The sequence below is a fragment of the Hemitrygon akajei genome, chromosome 3 (genome assembly GCF_048418815.1).
Source record: "Hemitrygon akajei chromosome 3, sHemAka1.3, whole genome shotgun sequence".
NCBI lineage: Eukaryota > Metazoa > Chordata > Chondrichthyes > Myliobatiformes > Dasyatidae > Hemitrygon > Hemitrygon akajei.
This window is the reverse complement of record NC_133126.1, coordinates 34,769,936-34,796,607: the sequence shown is the minus strand read 5'-3', so window position 1 is coordinate 34,796,607 and position 26,672 is coordinate 34,769,936. Positions and strand designations below refer to the sequence as shown.

The 26,672-nt window shown below is 41.8% G+C and overlaps 1 protein-coding gene across 7 annotated transcripts in view; it reads left to right on the top strand.

Annotated features, from left to right (window-relative positions):
* prkcha (protein kinase C, eta, a) overlaps positions 1–26,672 on the top strand; it is a 402,904-nt gene that overhangs the window by 321,207 nt on the left and 55,025 nt on the right. The window lies entirely within an intron of this gene.

The following is a 26,672-nucleotide window of genomic DNA, read 5'->3' as shown; positions in this document are numbered from 1 at the left end:
AAGCTAATTTATACTAATTGTTCTGCTTCTGTCTATCATGTATCTCCCCAATTCCCTTCACATTCATGCGTCTGTCTAAAAGACCCTTAAAATCAACCAGACTGCCTGATTCCACTCTTCCCCTGGTAAACCATTCCAGGTTCTACCACTTGGTGTAAAAAATACTTGTCACTCGTGTCATCTTTAAGCTTTCCACCCTTCTAACATTAGAAGTATGTTCTCTAGCGTTTGACATTTCTACCTTGAAGGAAAGTTTCTGACTGTCTCCCTATCTATACCTCTCATAATTTTATAACCTTCTATCACATCTCTTCTTAGCCTTCAATGCTCTAGGGAGAACAACCTAAGTTTGTCCAGCCTCTCCTTATAGCTCACACACACTCATCCAGGCATCATTCTGGTAAAACTCTTCTGCACCCTCTTCACATCCTTCCCATAATGGCAGCAACCAGAACTGCACACAATACTCTGTGTGGCCTGAGTTTTATATGGCTGCGGCATAACTTCCTAACTTTTACATTCGAGTCCTAGCAATGAATGTAAACATGCCCTTTGCCTTCGTTATCACCTTATCCACTTGCACAGCCCTTTCAGTGATCAATGGAACTGAACCTTAAGGTCCCCCTGAAATTCAATGCTATTGAGGGAGTCTATCATTAACTCTATTCTTTCTCCTTTAATTTGACCTCCCACTGTGCAACACCTCACTCTTGCCTTGATTAAACTACATTTCCTCTTCTCCACCCATATCCGTAACTGATCTATATTCTGCAGAATTCTTTGATAGTCCATAATACTATCCATAACTCCACCAATCTTCGTGTCATCCACAAACTTGCTAATCCACCCATCTTTCATCCAATCATTGACATATATCTCAAAAACGGAGGTCCCATTATATTCAGAGCCACTAAAACCTGTTGATTGATACTGACTTCCCCCATTTGCTCCCTTTGACTTTGAGGATGGAGGACATTAGTTGTGTTTCTGAGGAAATTCCCTCCATTGTTATTGAGGATCTTAGAAACACATATGAGTCATTCAGTCTTGCAAGACTATTGTGCCATTCAGTGATATTATAGATGATCTCTGACTGAAGTCCGTATGTGAGCCTAACCTCTGTATCCTTTGATAACTTTGATTTGAAATATTTGTAAATGTGAGATTTAAAATTGTCAATTAATCTACTACCAGTTGCCATTTGTGGGAAAGAATTCCAGTCTCTGTCTTTAAGCTTATAAGTGTTTTTGAACCTTAATAAGAGTCCTAGCTCTTTAATTTTAGTCTGTAGCCCCAATGAGATTCCACTTCCAGTGGAGTTATTTCTCTTCTACAGTTTGTTAGAAACTATTCGTTAACCTGTTAAATCCCAGAATTTACTACCCTGGTCTCCCCTTGGAATTTATACTTTCGAACTATACTGTATTTCATCCACGGTCGGGATACCCTTTCTGAGTAGTCTTTACTGAGTGGTTGAGATTTAGTTTAAGATGGATTTGTGTAATTGCAGCATTTTCTGATACCTTGTATTCTAGTTGTTATAAGTATTTGTATATCTTTACATTTTTGTTCATTCTTATGTGGACCTGATAAAGTAAGGATTCATATGCTCCACACTTTCTAGTCTTTAATCATTCTTTTGGATCTGTTTGCCATGGTTCATTTGTTTTGTCTGTTAATCTAATCTTTCCATGCATTCTGTTTGTAATGCTGCTTAAGCTTGAGATATTGACAAACATGCATATCTGGCTTTCATCTGAGCTGCTCACGGGTAACACAGCCTAAAAGATTTTTGCAGAATACCGCAGGTCACATCCTGCCAACTTGATGACCATTATCTCTATGTCACAGCCATTTTTAACAGGGCAACATTTACCACTGCAATGAATTGTTCTATGCAGACAGTATGCAAGATAAGGTTTTTGTGGTACATTGGTACATGTGACAGTAATAAACCAATTTGCTTTCAATTCTGCTAAAATTTTAGTTCATAGTCTTGAAGACAGTCTTATAAAAAGCCTTCTGTATGTTTCTATAAAAATATTCATAGACTGTCTCCATTCTGTTATTTTTCTGCCCTCTTTGGAGACTCATGGGATTTGGCCTATCCACCTCAGGACTTCCATTAGGATTCATACCCTCAGTAGTCAACACTACTAATTTCAGACCAACTGGTCTACATTTACAGTGCTTACCTTTCTTAGTTCACTGAATGTCATGCACAATTTTCTCATCTAAAGCATCAATTGCCATAACCAAAGAGCTTTGGAAGATGCAGGAGAAAACATTTAAGGTGGACTCATCTTCTTCCTTGAAATGGAAGGAATGAAAACCACCAGCACCTGAGATTTCATAACATTCTGGCTGCCTTTTTGACAGACAGCAGGTTTATTCCCTATGTAGGATAGAAGGCCCTCTGTTGGTTGGGTTTGACCATGGACATTGCGTCTTAGCTGTCTATGTGATATATAAGTCAGGGCAGTACAATATGGAGAGCAAGCTTTTGCCCATGTAGCAGCCTCTCCCTCCTCCCCCCTCACCATTCCACGCAGCTGATGAATCCAAAGGAATGGCAGAGACCAATACAGTTTGGCACAAGGGTTGCCAGTCAGCTGTGGACTGCCTTAGGGACTTCAGCACTGGATTTTTCCTGCGTTTACTCCCGAGGCCTTCCCCATGAGTGGCTGCAAAGCAGTGGAGGTTTGAGATCAGAGTTTTCCTTCTTCTAAATGAGCTGCCAACCACAGCTGACAAGCCCATCTGCCTGAAGCAACTGCTTTTAAGGCACCAGTAACCCACCTTTGCCCTGGTTCTGCCAGGCTTAGTAGTTAAGCAACACTTGAAGGTCAGGAGCTGGACTTAGTTGTCAGAGACTATTTCAGATGCATTCCATTGGGAGCATTTAATAGGCCATGGGAGATTATGGAGATTATCTCCACAACCTTCCCCAGCTAGGAACCTTGTTGTATATGATCATTTTATATAAGGCCTTGTTTCCTATCTCAATTTGTCTTGCCTTTTCTATACATTGTGGATCAGACCATTGCATTCCTGTTTTTGCATGCTTGTTACTACTGATGTTACCACTCTGGAGTGAACTTTTTGGATATGTCTACCACCTTCCTAATGTAAAGTTACAAGTCCTACAAACAAAAAGCAGCCTTCCTCTTCTTTGTCTTCCCATACCTGTGATATTTTCTCTGATTTTTTTCATTGGCCGCATTTGCCTGACTTGGTGTAATTTTTACTAATGCAATGCCACAAATCCAACAACAGATGGCAGCCACTATCACAACTTGGCTTGCTCACTGTATTGAGTTAGGAGGAAAAGTCTTTTTTTTGAGTGTTTTTAAATTAAAACACAATCCAAGTACTCAGCCAATCTGAGCCTAACTCAGACCATTTAATTTTTTGAAACATCATTGCTATAGGTATAAAATCTCGAACATGCACTGAAATGTTAAGTAAATCATTCTGAGTTGGGTAATATAAAGAGCTGGGAGACAGAGAAATAAATACCCAGCACAAAAAAAATTACGCATTTTTAAATCTCCAACTATAATCAGACTTCACGCCTGTAAAAGTAAAGATTTAATATCAAAAATTTTTATTAGTTAAGTCTTTTCTCACATTTAGAATTCTGTTGCACTAAAATGGACCGGGCTTGCCATTTCTGGTTACATTTCTGTGGTTTTCTTTATATTTATTTAGCAATACAGCACAGTAACAGGCCCTTCCTGCCCACCAAGCCTACACCACCTAATTACATCCACGTAACCAACTCACCTACTAACCTGTACCTCTTTGGACTGTGGGAGGAAACCTGAGCACCCAGAGGAAACCTCCACGGTCCTTGGGAGAATTTACAAACTGCTAACAGGCAGTGTAATAGTGTAACACTAAACACTATGTCACCCTAATAGGGACTAACGGGGGAGTGCAACAATCTCCTGCTCTTCATTAACATCTTGTCTGACAATCTGATCCACTGGAATGAAGCTCCCAGGATCCCAGGTGACTCAGTCACCAGCACCTCATTTTTTCACCTTGAGTAGCAGTTATGCCAATTGCTCTCCATTTTACACTTACGGTAATGGAGAGTGGGTTATCATATACTTACTTTGTCGTACTCTCCGCAGCAATATCTCTCAGTTCCTGTGTTTGTGGAATAAGTAACAATGAGTTTTTACTGGGTCCAAAGACTAAAAGAACCCTTTGAGCAACTGAGTATGTCTGTCCCTTGCAGCAAGCCTAAACCTTGTCCACACTTACCTCGTACCCAGAAATGATGATCCTTCGGGCCCTTTTTATGCACCTGTCTCTGTAAGTGTCCTGAACAGTGGGAAGTTGACATCTACAGATGCACCACTCTCTACAAAGTCCTGTGATTAAAGGAGGTACAGTTCCCGTACCAGGCAGTGATGCAGCCAGTCAGGATGCTCTCAACTGTGCCCCTGTAGAAAGTCCTTAGGATTTGGGGACTCATGCCAAACTTCTTCAGCCATCTGAGGTGAAAGAGGTGCTGTCGTGCCTTTTTCACCACACAGCCGGTATGTACAGACCAGGTGAGATCTTTGGTGAGGTGTACGCCGAGCTGTTCACCCTCTCAACCCCAGATCCATTGATGTCAATAGGGGCTAGTTTGTCTCCATTCCTCCTGTAATCCACAACCAGCTCCTTTGTTTTTGCGACGTTGACAGAAAGGTTGTTTTCTTGACACCACTGTGTCAGGGTGATGACTTCTTCTCTGTAGGCTGCCTCATTATTATTTGAGGTTAGGCCAATCAGTGGAGTATTGTCGGCAAATTTAATTAACAGATCAGAGCTCTGGGTGGTGACACAATCATGGGTATACAGAGGGTAAAGGAGGGGGCCAGTAAATCTCCTTTCAGATCTGATCATTTACCTATCTCATTAACACAGAGAAAGGTATTCAGAGGCCATCACACTGAGGAGACGCAAAACCTTCACACCTTTACTTGACTGATAAGGACATTGTTGACGTTCAAACAAGCTGGAGGAACTCAGCAGGTTGGGCAGCATCCGTTGAAAGGAGCAGTCAACGTTTTGGGCCGAGACCCTTCGTCGGGACTGAAGAAGGAGGGGGCAGGGACCCTATAAAGAAGGTGGGGGGAGGATGGAAGGTGCCAGGTGAAAAACCAATCAAAGGAAAGATCAAGGGGTGGGGGAGGGGAAGCAGGGAGGGGATAGGCAGGATAGGTGAAGAAGGAATGTAAGGGGAAAGCACTATGGGTAGTAGAAGAAGGCAGAATCATGAGAGAGGTAATAGGCAGCTGGAAGAGGAGGCAGAGTGAAAGTGGGATGGGGGAAGGGAGAGGGAGGGAATTACTGGAAGTTGGAGAATCTGATGTTCATACCAAGGGACTGGAGACTACCCAAACAGTGTACTTCCCTCCCTCTAACCCCCCCCCCCCCCCATCTCACTTTCACTCTGCCTCCTCTTTCAGCTGTCTATCACCTCTCTCATGATTCTGTCTTCTTCTACTACCCATAGTGCTTTCCCCTTACATTCCTTCTTCCCCTCCCCCACCCCTTGATCTTTCCTCTGATTGGTTATTCACCTGGCACCTTCCCCCCTTTCCCCACCTTCTTTATAGGGCCCCTGCCCCCTCCTTCTTCAGTCCTGACAAAGGGTCTCGGCCCAAAACGTTGACTGCTCATTTCAACCAATGCTGCCCGACCTGCTGAGTTCCTCCAGCTTGTTTGTACGTGTTGAAATGAAGGATTATGTCTAGTGGGATCAAGTTGAATCCCTTGAGGGGTGTAATGGACATAAAAGTATACATAGGAAGGAATTCAGGAAGCCTTGGATATCCATCCCAGATAATGTAAAGGAGAACTTGAGAAGTACATATGTTAGGAGCAAAAGGGTAAGTTTTAACTTTTTAAATAGGTCCCCTGAAAAATGGGACCGGTTTAAGTGTGGTTGTCTATATGTGGAAGAAGTGGGTACAATAAAATTTTTCAAAGATATGTGGACAGGTTCACGGGGAGGAAAGATTTAGAGGGATGTGGGCCAAATGCAGGCAAATGGAACCTTGAAAGTACCATGGACATTGAGCTGAAAGGCCTGTTTCCTTGCTGTATAACCCACGATTCTATCTCTCACCCACCCAACATTCATTGGTGAGTAGTTCTAAACCCTCCCTGCTCACGTGCACTAACCTTTATTAATTTAATTGAAAGATCAATCATAGAAACATAGAAAACTTACAGCACAATACAGGCCCACAAAGTTGTGCCAAAAATGTCCCTACATTAGAAATTACTAGGCTTACCCATAGCCCTCTATTTTTCTAAGCTCCATGTACCTATCCAAAAGTCTCTTAAAAGACCCTATTGTATCTGCCTCCAACTCCGTTGCCGGCAGCCCATTCCACGCACTCACGAGTCTCTGCGTAAAATACTTACCCCTGACATCTCCTCTGTGCCTACTCCCCAGCACCTTAAGCCTGTGTCCTCTTGTGGCAACCATTTCAGCCCTGGGAAAAAGCCTCTGACTATCCACACGATCAATGCCTCTCATTATCTTGTACACCTATATCAAGTCACCTCTCATCCTCCATCGCTCCAAGGAGAAAAGGCCAAGTTCACTCAACCTATTCTCATAAGGCATGCTCCCCAATCCAGGCAACATCCTTGTAAATCTCCTCTGCACCCTTTCTATGGTTTCCACATCCTTCCTGTAGTGAGGCGACCAGAACAGAGCAGAGTACTCCAAGTGGGGTCTGACCAGGGTCCTATATAGCTGCAACATTGCCTCTTGGCTTCTAAATTCAATTCCATGATTGATGAAGGCCAATACACCGTATGCCTTCATAACCACGGATTCAACCTGCACAGCTGCTTTGAGCGTCCTATGGACTCGGACCCCAAGATCCCTCTGATCCTCCACCCAGTCAAGAGTCTTACCATTAGTGCTATATTCTGCCATCATATTTGACCTAAAATATGAACAACCAAAATGAACAACCTCATACTTATCTGGGTTGAATTTCATCTGCCACTTCTCAGCCCAGTTTTGCATTCTATCAATGTCCCTCTGACAGCCCTCCACACTATCCACAACACTCCCAATCTTTGTGTCATCAGCAAATTTACTAACCCATCACTCCACTTCCTCATCCAGGTCATTTATAAACATCACGAAGAGTAAGGGTCCCAGAACAGATCCTTGAGGCACACCACTGGTCACCGACCTCCATGCAGAATATGACCCATCTACAAACACTCTTTGCCTTCTGTGGACAAGCCAGTTCTGGATCCACAAATCAATGTCCCCTTGGATCCCATGCCTCCTTACCTTTTCAATAAGCTTCGCATGGGGTACCTTATCAAATGCCTTGCTGAAATCCATATACACTACCTTCATCAATGTGTTTAGTCACATCCTCAAAAAATTCAGTCAGGCTCGTAAGGCACGACCTGTGTTTGTCAAAGACATGCTGACTATTCCTAATCATACTATGCCTCTCCAAATGTTCATAAATCCTGCCTCTCAGGATCTTCTCCATCAATTTACCAACCACTGAAGTAAGACTCACTGGTCTATAATTTCCTGGGCTATCTCTACTCCCTTTCTTGAATAAGGGAACAACATCCACAACCCTCCAATCCTCTGGTACCTCTCCCGTTAACATTGGAGAAAGAGGAGCAGTAATCAGTAAAATATGTACAGTTAATTTGAAATAAGAAGATATTAATGTGCTTAGTTCCTCACTTTTTTATTATTGTTTGTTTTTCTGCATGGAGCTATGCAATGATGCTTGAAGTTGTTCATTCATAAATGTAAAGTAACCCAAACAAACAACAGCGGAATATTCTTATTGAAAGTGACGGCCAAATCCCAGAGTATTCTAAATATGGATGTGAAACAGACTGGAAAGTCCTTTCAACATGTTTGCACAGGCAGATGTAAAGAGAGACAAAATCTGTCTGTACTTGCACATGAAAATGTGATTTTGTGTCTGATTACTTGATCAATGCTAGAATGTGAATCCTGCACGTAGCACTAAATATTGTGTGTGTGTGTGCATTTGTGTTTACACATGTGCATTATGGCCATAAATAAAACCTCAGGGACTCTGAATGTGCTGCTGCATTCTATTTTTAATTCTTGCTTTGCTCCCAAGGCAATTTTCTGAACACCAGTCAAGAGAAACTGCTGAAGTCGGTCAAACATATTAAAGGCAGCTCACAGATTTTAATAAGTCTATTTAAATTAGAAATGACCTGCTTGAAAAGACAATAACAGATTGTCTTTCTCAGCACACACTGAGAGCTGGGGAGAGAGGATGAGGAATGATCCGAGACGGAGAGGACTTGGTTTTAAAGTTACTGCGAGCAGATGTGGAGATTACGAATGCAGTGTTTTGGCAGTTAATGCATACTCCAGTTCCGAATGATCATTGAGTACTCAAAGCATTGAGTCTTCCTTTGAGTAAAGAAACCGTTTTTCAGTGTTTTTGATGCAGTTTTTCTGTCCTGTGATTGAACACCTTGGACACGTGCGGACCGCCTCGGGTTCTGAATGCTGGGCTCATGTTCACCCTGTACATTGGAACGTGGGAACGTGGGAACGTGGGATGGATGGGGATAGATTTGCTGAGTGCTGCAGGGCTGAAAGCACCTTCAGCCGGGTGGGAAGAGGACATTCCCGTATGCCTTCTTGTCCCAACACAACCCCCCCCCCCCCCCCCCACCCCAAGCCACAACATTCAAGGCCTGGCTAAGCCAAAGCGCTGAGCAGACTGACTCTCTCACTCACTGGCTGACAGCTGCTCTCCCTGTGCCTGCTCACTCTCCCATCACAGTTTCTGTGATCTGCTCTCACATATGGGTTTCATTCATTTCTGACAAGGTCAGTTCAGGATATGAACAGCTTTCAGGATCGGAACTATGTCGTAATGCAGGGATTGCCTGTACAGTTAGTCTAAGCCAGTGGTTCCCAACCTTTTTTTGGCCATGCCCCACCTAATCACCTCTAAAGTCCTGATGCCCTCTGTGGTGATATATAATTCTTATTATTCAAAAAGTGAACTCCTATTCACCTGGAGGAAGCCTAAAAGACCATTAACTTGGTTTAAACAAGCTTCCAAAGAACATGGCATTCATGAAAGAGAAAAATAAAAGAACCAAAGGACTGTTAAAGTTCTGAGGAAGAAATTACTAAGAAATTGTAAAAAAAAAGAACATTAAGTGATATTAAAATAATAATAATAATAAATAAATAAAACAATGCCGATTCGTTTCTACAGCATACAAAGACAGATACACCGTTTAAAAGAGATGACGCAATGTACACACCTTCACACCACCAAGAACCGAAAGCTACTGCAAAAAGCAGCATTGGCGCGACCTCGTACGAGTTTCTTACGCGTTTGGACTTGTTCATTCGTTCCTTCCTACATCAGTCAATTCATTAATTTAATTATGAAAGCCATTTGATGGTTGTAATGATGGTGATACACTATATATACAGTACATACGCAATTACACATGTACATACACACAAGTATTTTTATGTATGCATACTGTATATACACATATGTATTAACTCGCGCACACACTCATACTCACACAGACTTACTAGAAAAAATTCACTGTTAATAACTCATTCTCGAATTGCCCCCCTTAAAAATCAAATTACCCCCCTGTGGGGTGTACGCCCCACGTTGGGAACCACTGGTCTAAGCCCACTGGCTGAAATGCGAGAAGGATGTCAACGTTGTGTTATTCACTCATTCCATGAATTCATTGTCCTCCCAGCGTTCATGGCACCAACTGAGTGACCATGAGTGACTACCCTGAAACTCTTAAAGGGAGGGGACAATGTGTCTGGCTGAAATGTCAGCAGTGTGCAGTAAGTGTATCTGATCAGTGAAACACCCTCAACACATGCAGAATCCCAGAAACCAGACAATAAGAATCTTAACAAAGACCAAGGTCTCGCTCTAAGTAAGAACTGGAATTCAGTTGTAAAAAAGATGGGACAGTAGAAACCTGATTGGTCGAGGACTAACCAATCAGGAAGGATGGGCAACGGGGGTATATATATCACTGGACTAGACATGCCTCGGCAGCCCCCCTGATGGAGATGGTGGAGTTTTGAAATGTGTGTCTCAGATTTTAAAAGCGTCCTTGAAGAAAATAGGTTTCAGTAACTGAAGCATAATGTAGTGTTAATTTGATAAAACTAAACAACCAGAATCTACAAATGAATTATGAGTAGCAAATATAAACTGTCATACGATCACAAGGCATTAATTTTTATTTTAGCTATCGGAGCATTCTGACCTTTGTATTCTATTTTGTTTGTGATGACTGATACTGGCTTCTTAGAATTATGGAGCACTACAGTACAAAAATCGACCCTTTGGCCTAGCTAGTCTATGCCAGCCTGTTTTCCTGCCAAGCCCCATCTACCTACACCCAGACCATAGCACTCCATACACCTCTCATCCATGTTCCTATCCAAACTTCTTATGAATTATGCAATTCAACCCGGACCCACTACTTTCGCTGGCAGCTCATTCCACACTCACACTCTGAACGAAGAAGTTCCTCTTCAAGTTCCCTTTAAATATTTCACCTTGCTTCTAAACCTAGGACCTCAATTCTCACCTAAAACCTGCATGTATTTACCACATCTACACCGCTCAAAATGTTGTATCCCTCTATAAGATCTCCCCTCACTCTCCTACACTCCGGGGAAGAAGGTCCTTTCTCTTTAACTCAGGTTCTCAAGTCATGGCAACATTGTTGTGCATTCCTTCAGACTACCTCTTCAGCTGTTTCTAATCGCTCTGTAGAATGCTGTCAGTGATCCAATGAGTGTTACTCCCATCTTTAGAATCGTTTCAAACCCACGTCCTCTATCAGGTCTTCCACTGGTCTGCAAATGCAGGGCATCCTCTCCCTTCTCCTTTGTCAAAGCTGCTCATGATGTTGTTCAAAGATAAAATTTTGTGATTATTAGAAAAATAGTAGTAGTTCTCTAAATCATTTTCAATTCAGGGTATATAAACTGTTCTATGTAATGAGTCAGAAAATAGATCTTTATTCCTATCTGTCACTCACAATTGTGTTGCTAATGCCCTATTCATTCTCTTCACTTCCTCCTCTTTGCTTCTCAGTTTTGGAGGGAAACACTTTTGTCTCTTCCCTAACCAGTTGTTGTCATTGTTTTGTATTTATTCTCAGTTTGAGTGGGTTTGAAAGAAGGCTGTGGCAAAAAAAAGGGACGCAACTGCTACAAAACCAGACATGGAGAGAAGGTTGCAGGAAAATTTGAGGCATTGATTGTGTGGATAGTCAGAGGCTTTTTCCCGGGGCTGAAATGGTTGCCACAAGAGGACACGGGTTTAAGGTGCTGGGGAGTGGGTACAGAGGAGATGTCAGGGGTAAGTTTTTTACTCAGAGTGTGGTGAGTGCGTGGAATGGGCTGTTGGCAACGGTGGTGGAAGCGGATACGATAGGGTCTTTTAAGAGACTTTTGGATAGGTACATGGAGCTTAGAAAAATAGAGGGCTATGGGTAAGCTTAGTAATTTCTAAGGTAGGGATGTGTTTGGCACAACTTTGTGGGCCGAAGGGCCTGTATTGTGCTGTAGGTTTTCTATGTTTCTAAAATAAAACAAACTGCAATAACCAACAAACAACACGGGTTAGCCATAAAATTCAGCAGCTTGTTATTTTGAGGATGCCTGGTAAGAAGCATTCAGACTTAAAGAACGGAATCCCTATGATGCAAATACCTAAGTGGTACTGATATATCCTAGGGAATAATATAAAGTGTATATACTCAGATGAAATATATTAAAATTAGGAGAGATATGAAATAAAAAAATCACAAATCCTATAAATATAATGTTTAATGAAAGCATTACCAGCACAAAGAATTTTCAGAGGAAGTTGGTCAAGAGCTTTCAGCCGCTTGGCATTCAAGATTAAGTAGTAAATTGGATTAGGCATTGGCTTTGTGGGAGAAGCCAAAGACTAGTAGTAGATGGTTGCCTGTATGACTGGAGGCCTGTGACTAGTGGTGTGCCATAGGGATCAGTGTTGGGTCCATTGTTTGTTGTTTGTCATCTATGTCAACAATCTGGATGATAATACGGTTAACTGGGTCAGCAAATTTGCGAATGATATAAAAAAAATGGGCTGAAAAATGGCAGATGGAATTTAATATAGACAGGTGTGAGGTTATGCACTTTGGTAGGACCAACCAAGGTACACAATGACTGGTAGGGCATACAGGTCCATAATTTGTTGAAAGTGGCATCATAGGTAGTTGGGGCCATAAAGAAAGCTTTTGGCAGATTGGCCTTCATAAATCAATGTATTGAGTACAGGAGATGGGATGTTATGTTGAAATTCTATGACATTGGTGAGGCATAATTTGGAGTATTGTGTGCAGTTTTGATGTAACAAGGCTGAAAGAGTACAGAGAAAATTTACAAGGATGTTGCTGGGTCTGGAAGACTTTATTCCTGAGAATGTAGAAATTTGAGAGGAGATTTGATAGAGGTATACAAAATATGCAAGTTATAATTAAGGGTAAATGTATTTGGGCTTTTTCCACTGAGATTGGGTAGGACTACAACCGGGGGTCATAAGTAAGGGTGAAAGATGAAAAGCGTAAGGGGAAAATGAAGGGAGACTTCTTTGGTCAAACAGTTGTGAGAGTGTGGAATGAACTGCCACAACAAGTGGTGCATGTGAGCTCATTTTCAATGTTTAAGAGAAGTTAGGACGGTTACTTGGATTGTAGGGACATGGAGGACCATGGTTCCGGTGCAGGTTGATGGGAGTAGGCAGCTTAAGTGGTTATGGCATGGCCTAGATGGGCCGAAGGGCTAGTTTCTGCACTGCACTCAATGACTCTAGGACTGTATGACAGCTTGGAATCTATTGTGAAATATGTGGTATACATTTTTATTGTTGATACATTGATCTTTGAATTTTAAAAAGTCATTTACAAATTGAAGAGCAGATGACTTTGTTCCAGAAAGATTTTAAACAATGTCACTTAAGGATAGTTTATGCAATCAGTGCCTAATGAACCATAAACATTTATTGTAAACAGGATCACCAACAAACCTGTACAACCAGTGTTGCTGCCAGTACTTTCTCATCAAACCAAATGTGAAGAAGCTCATCTCAGTTGATGTGTAATAATATGTGGAACTGTGAATTTTTCTATTTAAGCTGAGTGATGGAAGACACCTTTAAAAATTCTTCCTGCTAATCTCAAATGAGGGGAAAAGTAATTCCTCTTATTCAAAGCATGCAACAGTCAGAGTGTAATGATCTAGAATTTAATTCATATTTTGCTATAATCTTCCAGGGGAAAGAAACTTATAATGTTATCAGTAATTCAGGTTTGTAATAATCATGTCCTTTTAAAAAAAATAAGGATTATTTTCTACCAAATAGTATTTTCAGTGTTATACATTTCCTTCTCAAGTCAAGTCAAGTCACTTTTATTGTCATTTCGACCATAACTGCTGGTACAGTACATAGTAAAAATGAGACAATGTTTTTCAGGACCATGGTGTTACATGACACAGTACAAAAACTAGACCGAACTACGTAAAAAAAAACACCACAGAGAAAGCTACACTAGACTACAGACCTACACTGTTTGATGATCTATTTGAAATATACCACATCCTTGCACTGACTTCAGTTCTATGAGTCAACTAGGACAAAGCAGTTTTGCTCCCTTAATCCAAATATGTTTTGAAATACCATCAACCAGCTGATCATGTTCCTAGAGGCACCTACACTCTAATTGCAGCCTGCAACCTCTAGGTCATATATGTCAAACTCAAGGCCCGTGGGCCAAATCCGGCCCACGGTGGAATTATCTTTGGCCCGCGAGATAATATCTAATTACTATTAAAGCTGGCCCCAGTAATCGAAGCGCCTATGGCGTATGATATGGCTAATGCTGAGTTTATTCAGGTACCAGGTTTTCAGGGTTTTTAGTGTTTATTCGGCAGTCTTGCTCGGCAGTCTTCTTCATAAGAAACGGAATTTGTAAAGTGAAACACTTTGTAGTTATAGCAGAGACTGAGACACATGAGAGCAGGCTGAAAAAACGGAGGCAACGAAAGCTGCGTTCGCACGCATCCGACTGATCCGGCCCGCATGAAGCTGCATTTTGCTCAATCCGGCCTGTGACCTAAAATGAGTTTGACACCCCTGCTCTAGGTCATTCCTTTGTCTACTGTCTCTTAATCACAGGGGAACGGTAATAATTTTTGGTGTACCTTTACAGAAAATTAAAAAGTGAAATTGCAATTACAGATTAACATTCAGCCATTTGTTTTCTAGTCCCAAGTTGTTCAGAGTAACTTAGGCAGAGACATATTCTTCGAAATAGATTTTAAAGTGAAAATAATTGTTTTAGGGATTCAGTCTCAATGTAACATGCATAGAACTCAGCAGGCCAGGTAGCATCTATGGAAAAAAATAAACAGTCGACATTTTGTGCTGAGGCCCTTCTTCAGGACTGAGAAGGAAGGGGGAAGATGCCAGAATAAAAAAGGCGGGGGACGGGAAAGAGGCTAACTGGAAGGTGATAGGTGAAGCCAGATGGGTGGGAAAGGTCAAGGGCTGGAGAAGGAAGAATCTGAAAGGAGGGGAGCGTGGCAGTCTCAATGTAACTTCTAAAGAATTTGCAGCCAACTGTAAAGTGGTATCCATAACAAAATGTGCTTTACAGGTCAACATATGTGTTTTTATATCATTGTATTTAGAAAAATATCATCCAGCTAAAATATAATATTTTATTAGCCCTGAACATGGGAAATTGGATGTAGTTTTTCTTACTTTTCCAGTCAAAAGTGAGTAACTAAGAGGCGAGTATCACAGTGGTAGGTGTGTACTGTTCCACAGGAGAACTATGTCTGTCATCGTGTGGGAAGTATTTCCCTGTCGATGTCCAGGGTGAAACACCAGTCAGAGAAATTGCTGAAGTAACTAAGGGGTCTAATGTAGATTGAAGTCCCTTTGCAAAATGCTAGTGCAATGCTGACAGCCGTTGTTTTATTTAGGAGTTTGATGGCCAATCTTTAACCCACGTAACAAGAGTGACAATTCTTCAATAAGCTCTTTGCAGACTCTTAAATTTGTGAAGGAAGCTTTCCAAATACAATAAAACTCTATGTGTGCAATTAGCGCTGCTGAGAACCTCTACTGTACTCCAGTATCTCAACTGGACGGGCAAGTTCTTATCATTGAAAAATAACAGTGGCCACACAGCTTCTATGGAGAGAAAGGAATTTTCTCAACCCAAAATGTCCACAGTTCCTTTACTCCTTCAGATGCTGCCAGATGGGGCACCACAGTAGCATCGCGGTTCACACAACACAATGACAATTTGGGGCATTCCAGAGTTCAGAGTTCAATTCTGGCAACATATGTGCATTCCCCTTGTGGGTTTCCTCTGGGTGCTCTGGTTTCCTCCCACAGACCAAAGACGGTGAGTAGGTTAATCGGTCATTGTAAATTGTCCGGTGATTAGGGTAGTGTTAAATAGTTGGGCTGCTGGGTCAAAAGGGCCTGTTCTGCGCTGAACCTCTAAGTATAAATAAATAAATCCATCAGATTGTTTGTTGCCCCATATTCCAGTATTTGCAATCTCTTCCGACTTTCCAAATGATCATCGGCTCCACTGCAGACTTCAGTGGCAACTGACAAGCAGCCGGGTATTGATAGCATTGAGAAAATACTGCTCTGTACTCCTATTGGAGGCCAAGTTCAAAACAGCTGACAGCCTATGCGGGGCCTGGAGCCTGGAGCCTTGTACCTTGGATGGTGATGACAAAGCCCAAACCTGTAGTTTGGACACCAAGTGGGGAGAAGGTTTGGTTACAGAGGAAGCACAGGGAATGGTATCAGTAGTTGCAGCCTGCAATATTGAAGGGCATCATATGGGTATCGGGGCCTATCACCAGGGCATTGTGAGGTTGGTGTGGGGGCAGAGCACCTATTGGAAGGATCATGGCAGTATCTGTCCTTCAGTCAGGGACAAGCTGAAGACTGGGGAGTTAGGGTTAACAAAGACCAAGGGTATTCCCTTGACAATGTGGTTCTGGTTGCCACGCTGTGCTCCAGAGGGAGCATTGGGAGGAAAGTTCTTCTTACATGTGGCCCTGCATGTCCGGGACACAGTCTGATTCACAGCCAGAACTGCCTTGTCAGATTTCCAGAATCATGCAACATTTTCCAGAAATGGAGAAGTAGATCCAGTTTCAGCCGATAACGCTACTAAGAACCAATTTGCGATTGAAATTCAAAGATTATTATCGAGCTGGCTTGAGGAAGAGGAAATATGAGTGAGCCATGATTATTAGGTGAAAGTGAGGTTGAGGCAGTCAGAAATTCAGTCAATAAGATCTGATGAAACATGTCTCATGCTGCTTGAATGCACGTAATGCATCTTTGCATGCACTATAATTCGGCTGTTTTACCTGCCTCATTAATATATTAGCGCAGACAATAGAGCATTGTCATGGATTACATTAACGAGAGGCCAAGTGCAGTGAAGCAGACTAAAACTGATTTGATACCATTGTCTGTTCCAATTAAAGTCAAAGCTACTAGTCACATTGAAGCACCTTGGTTTGCCTTTCAAACTAAAGTTCACTTTTAATCATATCATATGATTTCCACTTCATTTTAAATCCAATTAGTACTGATATCATAATCACTAAATGATGTGCACTAAATAAACAAATTTTTGTGCTACTGACTCAGCTTGTCTCATTACCCTGAATGATGAATAGCCCTCCATCGACAGTTACATTTCTCTCATTCTCATTGCAGGGTTATGGGAAACTGAATTTTTACAAAAGGGGAAGGACACATAATTAAGGGTGTAAACAGATTAGACAGGCTCTTTTCTGTTGGCTGCTTACACTATTGGAACTGACTGCACCTCTCAATATAATTTTTCAGTCCACATCTTACTCTCTATCAGTTAGTCCTTCTGTGTAAATAAGGAAAAACTATGCTCTTTTGTTTAACTCTCCAGACAGCCAAGCTGTTTGCCAGCAGTAAGGCCCTGACATTATTTGACTACTACTGAGATCAAGTTCCCCTGGCCGTCTGCCAGGAACAGTGCCTGAGTGTGTACTTTGCATTATTTAGTGCTCAGTGGAGAGAGGCTGGTCGGGTCATAGTCTGCAGAGAATGTGAAATCATCTGTGTTAAACACGACCTTGGCATAACAGCAATAATCCTCTGTCATGGCCCTTTCTGTTACAGCATTTGCAACAATGCTTGACTTTAATTTCTGAACAACTGGCCTTGTGTCCCAGTGCCATGCTGATGTATATTGCATTGCTTAGACTGCTGGTAAAAGTTGGTCTGAGAGAAGCAACTAAAGAGTTTTGGACGACACCGTCTGAGAGCCTAAAAAGGTTATGTGCTGATCTTGGCAGTGGCTGCCATTCTGTATCAGTGACAAAATCCTGTCAGTCACTTGAACTCTTTATCTAGAAGTAACTATTATTATTGGTTCTGCGTCCCCACAGTTTGCTTTTTTTGTAATGTTTTTACACTAACTAGCTGTCCCTGTGGTACTGCAGCTTCCCAAGAAAATACTTTTCTCCATTCTGACCAAGAATTATGCAAGCCTGTAATTGAATGTAAAGGTCCTTAGTTTAGATATTCATTGCTGGGCAGTTTCCCGAAACTACAGGCACAAGGGATTCTGCAGATGCTGGAAATCTTGAGCAACACACACAAAATGCTGGAGGAATTGAGTAAGTCAAACAGCATCAATAGAGGGAATTAAACATTTTGGGCTGAGACCCTCCTGATTTGCTGAGTTCCTCCAGCATTTTCTTTGTACTCCCAGAACCACTGGTCCAGTACCATTTTGGGATTACCTCAGAACAAGGACTTCAATGGTTAAAAGAAAAGGTTCATCACCATCAGTGCAGGAATTGAAGGGTTAGCCATGTACATGCACCACTGTTCACTGGGCCCACAAACAACATGCAGAGTGTTTAACTAAACAGCATTCACACAAACTTTTGACAAGCCATAATTATTCCAGCCAGTGTTAATCTGTGCATGGGCTTTTGAACTTTTGAATAAAATTGTATTTTATGATATTAATGTGATCAAAACCCAGTAGCATATGAAATATAGGTGGCTTCTTCATCAAAATGCAACCTGAGTGGTTAAGGAAGATCTGAAGAGATCTTCAGGCAGCAGGTAGGAAGTGTTTAACTTTTTTACAAGCTCCCATCCAAATATCACTGTTCCTTCATCATCATTGTGTAAATCCTGGAAATCCCCACTCTAAAACACCTCTATCAATCAGACTACAACAGTTCAAGAAACCAGCCCTCCTAAGAACGATGAACAAAACGTGGTAGCCTTGCCAAGAATGACTTAATCCCAAAATGAATAAATACAAAAAAAGAGAATTCCTAACAATGAAGCATAGGGGACGGCATTATTTGAATGCTCATGACCATGATACATAGCAGAAAAGAAAAAATGTTTCCTTGTTCTCTATGGAGACTTGCTGCCAGAAGAGGGGGAAGAGTCAGGTACAGTTAGAGTCCTTAAAAGCATTTGCATTGTTGCATGGATCTGAACAGTTTAGAGGGATATAAGCCAAATACCTGCAAATAAGGTTAATGTTGATGGTCGGTATGGGTGAGTTGGGCCAAAAAGTATTGTATAGTATAGCCTTATTGTATAGCTCAATGAATCTACCTATGATGTAACAAGGAAGATACATTTCAAAATGTGGTATTACCATCAACTGGAGATGTTCCAGCACAAACTGAGCAGGGCAATGACCAAGATTGGATTTGGCAATGTTAGCATTGAACATTTTCTCGTCAACATGGGACTTTTTGATGGTATTTTATGTACAATTTGGGAAGATGCTCTGTCCTTGGATGGGGTGCGTTCTTGGGGTATTTAATCTGTTTAACCAATTCCACCTATAAGGTGGAAGGAGTGTAATAACTGAAGGGTCTGCTTTGGAACTCGTTGGAACCTGATGTTGCTATCAAATTGCCAGCAGTTTTCCCACAGAGTCATGAAAGACCTACATCATGTTATCAGGCCCTTTGGCCCATAATGATTCTACACACCCATTATGTTCATTCTACATTAATCCTGTTTTTAATTCCCCCCTCCATATCATCAGCTCCCCTCAGATTCTACCACTCACCTACACACTAGGGGCAATTTACAGGGGAAACTAACAGATAACCAGCAGGTCTTTGGAATATGGTAGGGAACTAAGGTGGTCACAGGGGTGATGTACAATCTCCACATGGAGAGCGTGCAAGGCCATGACTGAACCTGGATTATTGATGCTCTGAGGCTGTGGATTTACCTGCTGGGCCACTATACTGTCCTCTGGTTGATGAGTGCACAGAATAAGCACAGTTTCTTAACTCTTCCACCCAGTAAATACTGGGTGTGGTTTTTGTGCCCTGCTTGAGTACCTTGATTGGTACATTTACAGTTCTAACCTGTATGAGTTCAAACAGGCTAATGCTAGGAAATTGGCTCAGTTAGCTTGGTTTTAAAGCTAAGCAATAAGAAGAGATTCACAGGTCACACAAAAAAAAGATTTTTTAAAGTGGTCTGTTTTGACACATATTTTCCACTGTCGACTTTGCTTCCTGTTCTCAACCACTCCCTGGGGTTGCTGAGCCACCTCTAAGCCATCCCTTAAGCCCAGTTGAGAAGAACAGCAACTTGAAGTTCAAGTTAATTACGGTCATAGGCATACATACTCTATCCAGAGTTTGTGACATTTTTGCAGCAGGATCACAATAAATTAAAAATATGATAATTATAAGTGATCATAAATTATACATAATTTAAATGAGAGAATAATGTAATCTTTACAACATCAGTGCAGGTTGAGGGAGGGAAAATGAAGAACAGTCTGGGATAGTATTAGCTTTTCTGGGCAGAAGAACGTGACAGCAGTGGGGAAGAAGCTGCTGTTGAGTCTTGAGATGTGGGTCTTCCAGCTCCTGTACTTCCTGCCTGACGACAGCCTCAAAAAGAGGTCATGGTCTGGATGGTGGGAGTCTTTAATGATGGATGTGGCCTTCCTGAGACATTGCCTCTTACAGATGTCCAACGGAGGGAGTTACTCAATCCGTACCTTGCTGCAAGTCCACGTTTGACCCTTTCCCTCATGATGCTTTACATTTTCCCACAATCGTAAGATCTCGGTTAGTGTACAATATTCTTTCCAGGACTCATTAATTAATGGAGACACATGAACAATTTGAAAACCTGAGAGCTTCACTAGTTTAAAAAAAAGGAGACTTGTATAGACTCAGTCTTATCTCATTGCTTCCGAAGCAATTAGTTTTATTGGAGGTAAAGAGAAATGCTGAAGAATTAAGAATCACAGCTGAAAGCACTTTGATGTTGGAGAAAACTGTAATTATGGAATTGTTGAAATATATAACAAAGACAGAAGCCCGTAGGCCTATATGCTCATGCCAGACTAGAAAGAGTTACAAACATTACATGATTTCATCCCTTGATTTATTGGTTTCTAAATCAACAATTCACCACTTAACAAGTAATCCTATCCCTCACCCCATGATCATCAATGAAATGAAAGGTTCTGAGGGAGGGTGACGGCATAGAGATGTTGAGATATTTCCACTAGTGGGCAAGTCTTGAATGAGGTAATATAGTTATAATCTTCTGGGATTGATTATTTAAAACAATTGTGTAGAAACTCCTTCCTGAAGAGAGTGGTGAATCTCTGTAGTTCTCTATCCCTGAGGGTAAGTTTTGGAGGAGGGTGGCAATTAAAGAGAAAGTAGTAATTTTTTCAAAGATCAAGGAGATGTGGGCTAAGGGTACTGAAACGGGAGCGGAGATGAGGCTGTATTGAATGACAGAGAAGGATTAAAGGGCTGAGTGGCCTACTTCTCTTGTTTTCTTTTGCTCTATGGTTGTCACTGGACCACCATTTTTCCATTGCTGAATGTCACCTGACTTGACCCCAACATTCCAATCCCTCTGCAGCCTCCCTCCTGCACTCCGTCCGCCATAAAAAGTGGAATCTCCCAGTGGCCACCTATTTTAATTCCACTTCTCATTCCAATATGTCTATCCATGGCCTCCTCCACTGTCACCATGAGGCCATACTTGGGTTGGAAGAACAACACCTTATATTTCTACCTGGGTAGCCTTCAACCTGATGGCATGAACATTGATTTCTTGAACTTCCGGTAATGCCCACCCCCCACACCTCACCATTCTCCATCCCCTTTCCCCTCACTCACCTCATCTCCTTGCCCACCCATCACCTCCCTCTGGTGCTCCTCCCCCCTTTTCTTTATTCCATGACCCTCTGTCCTCTCCTATTAGATTCCCCCTTCTCCAGCTCTGTATCACTTTCACCAATCAACTTCCCAGCTCCTTACTTCACCCCTCCCCCTCCTGGTTTCACCTATCACCTTGAGTTTCTCTCTCCTCTCCCCTCACCTTTTAAATCTACTCCTCAACTCTTTTTTTCTCTAGTCCTGCTGAAGGGTCTTGACCTGAAACGTTGACTGTACTCTTCTCCATAGATGCTGCCTGGTGCACTGAGTTCTTCCAGCATTTTGTGTGTGTTGCTTGGATTTCCAGCATCTGCACATTTTCTCATTTTCACTTCTGCCTCTCTGTTGCATCTCACTCTCTTACAGACCATGAAAACAGAACAGACATGTTTAGTGTGCAAGAGAGAGAGAGCGAGAGAGAGAGAGAGAGGGAGGGAGAAAAAAAAGGCGGTATGTGAGATAGTGAGTAACACTGCATGGTTGATACCGAAGAAATTGTGCAATTTCTACAGAATAGCTATTTGGATGGTGCGTTAGTTACATGGAAATACATTATTTCAATTTGGTCTTGTCTGCAAGCCAGGGTAGACTTTGGAGAATAATTAAAATTAAACTTTCGAAATCACTTCTTCCTTTCTTGAGCACCCTCTTAAAGACATGTGAAGAATGTTATTGGCAGCAAAAGTTTTATCCCAACAGCTAAAATCTGCAACTGTGCTATCCGCAGTAAGAGCAGTTTTAGAGTCTGACTTCTATTCGATTTCCCATTTACCAATTCCAACTCAATTTCTGTTCCTATTCTAACATGCCTTACCATGGCCTCCTATACTGCCATGATGAGGCCAAATTCAGGTTCAAAGTTCAAAGTAAATTTATTATCAAGGTACATATATGTCACTATACACAGCCCTGCTTGTCGGCATTCACTATAAATACAAAGAAACGCAACACAAATACATTGGAAAACTGCACACAAAGACGGGTAATGAACCAACGTACAAAGGTAAGAAATTGTGCAAATACAGAAAGAAAAACAAAATAATAATAGTAATCAATAACTAAATAATAAATAATACTGAGAACAAGAGTTGCAGAGCCCTTGAATGTGAATCCATAGGTTGAGAAATCAGTTGGAGCCTCGGTGTTGGGGTGAGTGAAATTATCTAGTCTGATTCAGGAGCCTGACGGGCGAAGGATAATAACTGTTCCTGAACTTGGTGGCGTGGAACCTAAGGCTCCTGAACCTCCTTCCTGATGGCAGAAGTGGAAATAGAGCATGGGCCATATGGTGGGGATCCCAGAAGATGGATGCTGCTTTCTTGCAACAACACTCCATGTAGATGTGCTCGATGGTGGGGAGGGTTTACCCACAGTGCACTGGGCCACATCCATTACCTTTTGTAACCTTTTATGTTCAAGGACATTGGTGTTTCCATACCTGGCCATGATGCAACCAGTCAGTTTACTCTCCACTGTGCATCTAAAGGATTTTGTCAAAGCTTTAGATAACATTCTGCATCTTCAGAAGCTTCTCAGAGGCACTTACTTGCTGGACAGATCCTTTGAAATGATATTGCTGAGGAATTTAAAGTTACTGACCTTCTCTACTTCTAATCCCCTGTTGAGGTCTGATGGACCTCCAGTTTCCTCTTCCTGTAGTCAATAATGAGCTCTTGGTTTTTGCTGATGTTAAGTGATAGGTTGTTCATGAGGCATGATTCAGCCAGATTTTCAATTTTGATTTGGCCAACAACAGAGGTGTTGGCAGCAAACATAAATATGACATTGGAGCTCGTCTAAATCCAATCTAGCTCCTCCGACACCTTGGACACCTCAGCTGGCTCTTCCGATCAATGAGCAGTTCACTGATAGGGTAGGCCCACAGCTCTTGGAGTCCAGCTCCATCGTGTGATCTTAAAAAAACACTTTAAAAAACACCTCTTTTCAGGCGGTAGAGTCTGAAAAGAGGATGCTGTCCAAGTTGCATGCCATCTTGGACAATGTCTCCCATCCACTCCACAATGTACTGGTTAAGCATAGGAGTACATTCAGCCAGAGGCTCATTCCACCGAGATGTAACACTGAGCATCATAGGAAGTCATTCCTGCCGGTGGCCATCAAACTTCACAACTCCTCCCTCGGAGTGTCAGACACTCTGAACCAATAGGCTGGTCCTGGACTTATTTCCACTTGGCATAATTTACTTATTATCATTTAATTATTTCTGGTTTTATTTTGCTATATTTCTACTCTATTATTGGTTGCTGCAACTGTAATGAAACCCAATTTCCCTCGGGATCAATAAAGTATGTCTGTCTGTAACAAAGAAAGAAACAGTTTTGGTTGGCCCCCGAGAGGCTGCTGCATCGGAGCGTGCCAGAAGCTTATTGATGAACTTTGAGAGGATGATAGTACTGAATGCCAAGTCAATAAAGAGCATCCTGATGTATGCATCTTTGTTGTTTAGATGTTCCAGGGCTGAGCAAAGATCAATTTCTCTAACATCCAGTAAGATCTCCCACTCCCTCCTTCTCTCTTTTCTATTCCCCATTCTGGTTATCCTCTCACCATTTCTTTTTCATTTACCCATCACTTAAGGTTCCCCTCCTCCTTCCATGATCCTCTGTCCTCACTTACTAGATTCCATCTTCTTCAGCCCTTTACTTCCTCCACCTGTCACCTCCCAGCTTCTTACTTCATCCCCCTTCCTCCTTCCACTCACCTGTTCCCTCACCTGGTCTTACCTATCACCTACCAACTTGTACTCCTTCCCCTCCCCCTCTACCTTTGTGTTCCGGCTTCTGCTCCCTGCTTTTCCAGTCCTGATGAAGGGTGTCAGCCCAAAATGTCGATGGTTTGTTCCTCCACCATAGATGATGCCTAACTTGCTGAGTTCTTCCAGCATTTTGTGTGTGCTGCTCAATTTCTTCATCCAGGTCAACTGTACATACAGTACTATGCAAAAGTCTTAGGCACGTGTAATATAATTATGTGAAGCAAAATGCTTTCAAAAATAATGAAATGAGAAGTTTCTGAATATCAACAAAATTACTATAAACAGTGAAAAACGAAATCAAATCAATATTTGTGGGTGACCACCAAAATCAGCTGGTAGGTAGTTCCAAGCATCTTTGAGAACTTGTCACTGTTCTTCTGTAGACTTCGACTGCCTCACTTGCTTCTGTCTCTCCGGGTAATCCCAGACAGCCTCGGTGATGTTGAGGTCAGGGCTCTGTGGAGGCCATGCCATCTGAAACCATATAAAAAATCTAGAGTGCCTAAGAATTTTGCACAGTACTGTATACAATGCATATGTTTGCAAGTGCTGCTTGGTTGGGGGGGGGGGGGGGAGGTGTTAAACTAGAGTTGAAGGGGGATTGGAACCATAGCACCTGAACCCTTAGTGGAGTGGTTGTGGAGAAAGATGTTGTTAAGCCTACATAAAAAGTCAGGATTGAAAGGTTGAAATAGGTGGGACTAATGTTCTGAGCTGCACATATTTCAATGCATGGAGTTTTGTAGGAAACACTAATGAGCTCAGGGCATGGATCAGGACATGGAATTACGATATTGTAGACATTAATGAGACTTGGTTGCAGAAGGGGCAGGATTGGCAGCTCAACACAGGAAAGATGTAAATAAGCTTGAAAGAGTGTAGAGAAAATTTACAAGGATGTTGCTGGTATTGAGGACCTGAATTGTTGAATAGGTTAGGACTTTATTCCCTGGAATATAGAAGATTGAGAGGAGATTTGATAGAGGTATACACATTTATGAGGGGTATAAACAGGGTAAATGCAAACAGGCTTTTTTCACTGAGGTTAGATGAGACAAGAGCTAGAGGTCATGGGTTAAAGCTGAAAAATGAAACGTTTATGGGGAACATGAGGTGGTGAAAATGTGGAATGAGCTTCCAGCACAAATGGGGGTTTGATTTCAACATTTAAGAAGAATTTGGATAGGTACATGGATGGGAGGGGCATGGAGAGCTAATATCTGGGTGCAGGTCGATGGGACTAGGCAGTTCAATGGTTTGACATGGAATAGATGGGCCAAAGAGCCTGTTTCTGGGTTATAGTGTTCAATGACTCTACAATACAAAACATGATTCCCTGTATGCAAACACATATGAAAATGTTTTGATGTTATTATACTACTAGAGTCAAAATTTGCATGCTCATGTTATCAATATTAACCATTCTAATTATGAAAGAGAATACATCATACATAGTGTGACAGTTTAAAGTTTTCTCTTCCTTTATTTTTTCTCAATTTCAATATTAAGGTTGCTTTGCCAGTGTTCTTTGTGTTGATTCATTAGAAGGAATGTCTGAAAATCCCTTTTCCAAGGTGACTTTGGGTTGTTAAACATTTTGCAAAATACAATTTGCAGTTATTGCTGATTTCTCGCTTATTAAGCAACTGACCCAACTCTAAAAGCGAGTTCAGTCTGTGTGGGTGCAAAAAGGGAGGATTCATTCTTGAATGGTGCACCTTTGATTCTGACCATCGATGCAGTTTTGCTTGTTAGTGCATTTCAAATTTCTAGTACATTTACAACTCGACTGGTGCCGGACCACAAAAAATACTGGACCATGGAAATTTCCCCCGATCAGCTTCCCCTGAGCGAGAGAACTCTTAGCAAGAGATACTTTTTAAGTGTTAACACTCCAGGAGTTACATATTGGTTACAAGAAAAGTGCAAAACCCAAAGTTTCTGTTTGTCAGATTTGCCATCTGTTGAAACTGCTGTTGACTAAGATTGCAAAAGTTGCACTAGTAGGTTAATTAGGTACTAATTAGTACAGATCTTGGTTAATGTTAGATCATAGAACGAGTTAATTATTACAGATTCAAAATATGCTGGACCTTATGAGTTGCTGTGCCACAGAGTGCCAGACCAGAGGATGACAAACTCCATCAGGAAATTAACGTAAATTAAAGAATCAAAGAATTGGATGAGGAAAAGATCACAGAATGGCTACGGCACACAGAATTGTTATAGCCCAGGAGAAGGCCATCTCATCTGTGCGAACCTCTGTGGTGCATTCGAAACAGCCCTATTCCTGTGCTCTTGACCCACAGCCTTGCAAACTTCCTCTACCTTTCAATTTTGAAGCAGCACCCACAACACTTTTGGGCATTGTATGCCAGATTATTCCATGCCCTTACTTTGCTCACTCTTTGTAAACTTCAGTTGCTTGGCACACTTGCTTGTCAGGTTCTTTGGACAGTTGTTAACTGTAGGTACAGTGTCTATAAATGGTGCTTGTGCAGCCTTAGCAAGTCCCAAAGTAGTTCATGT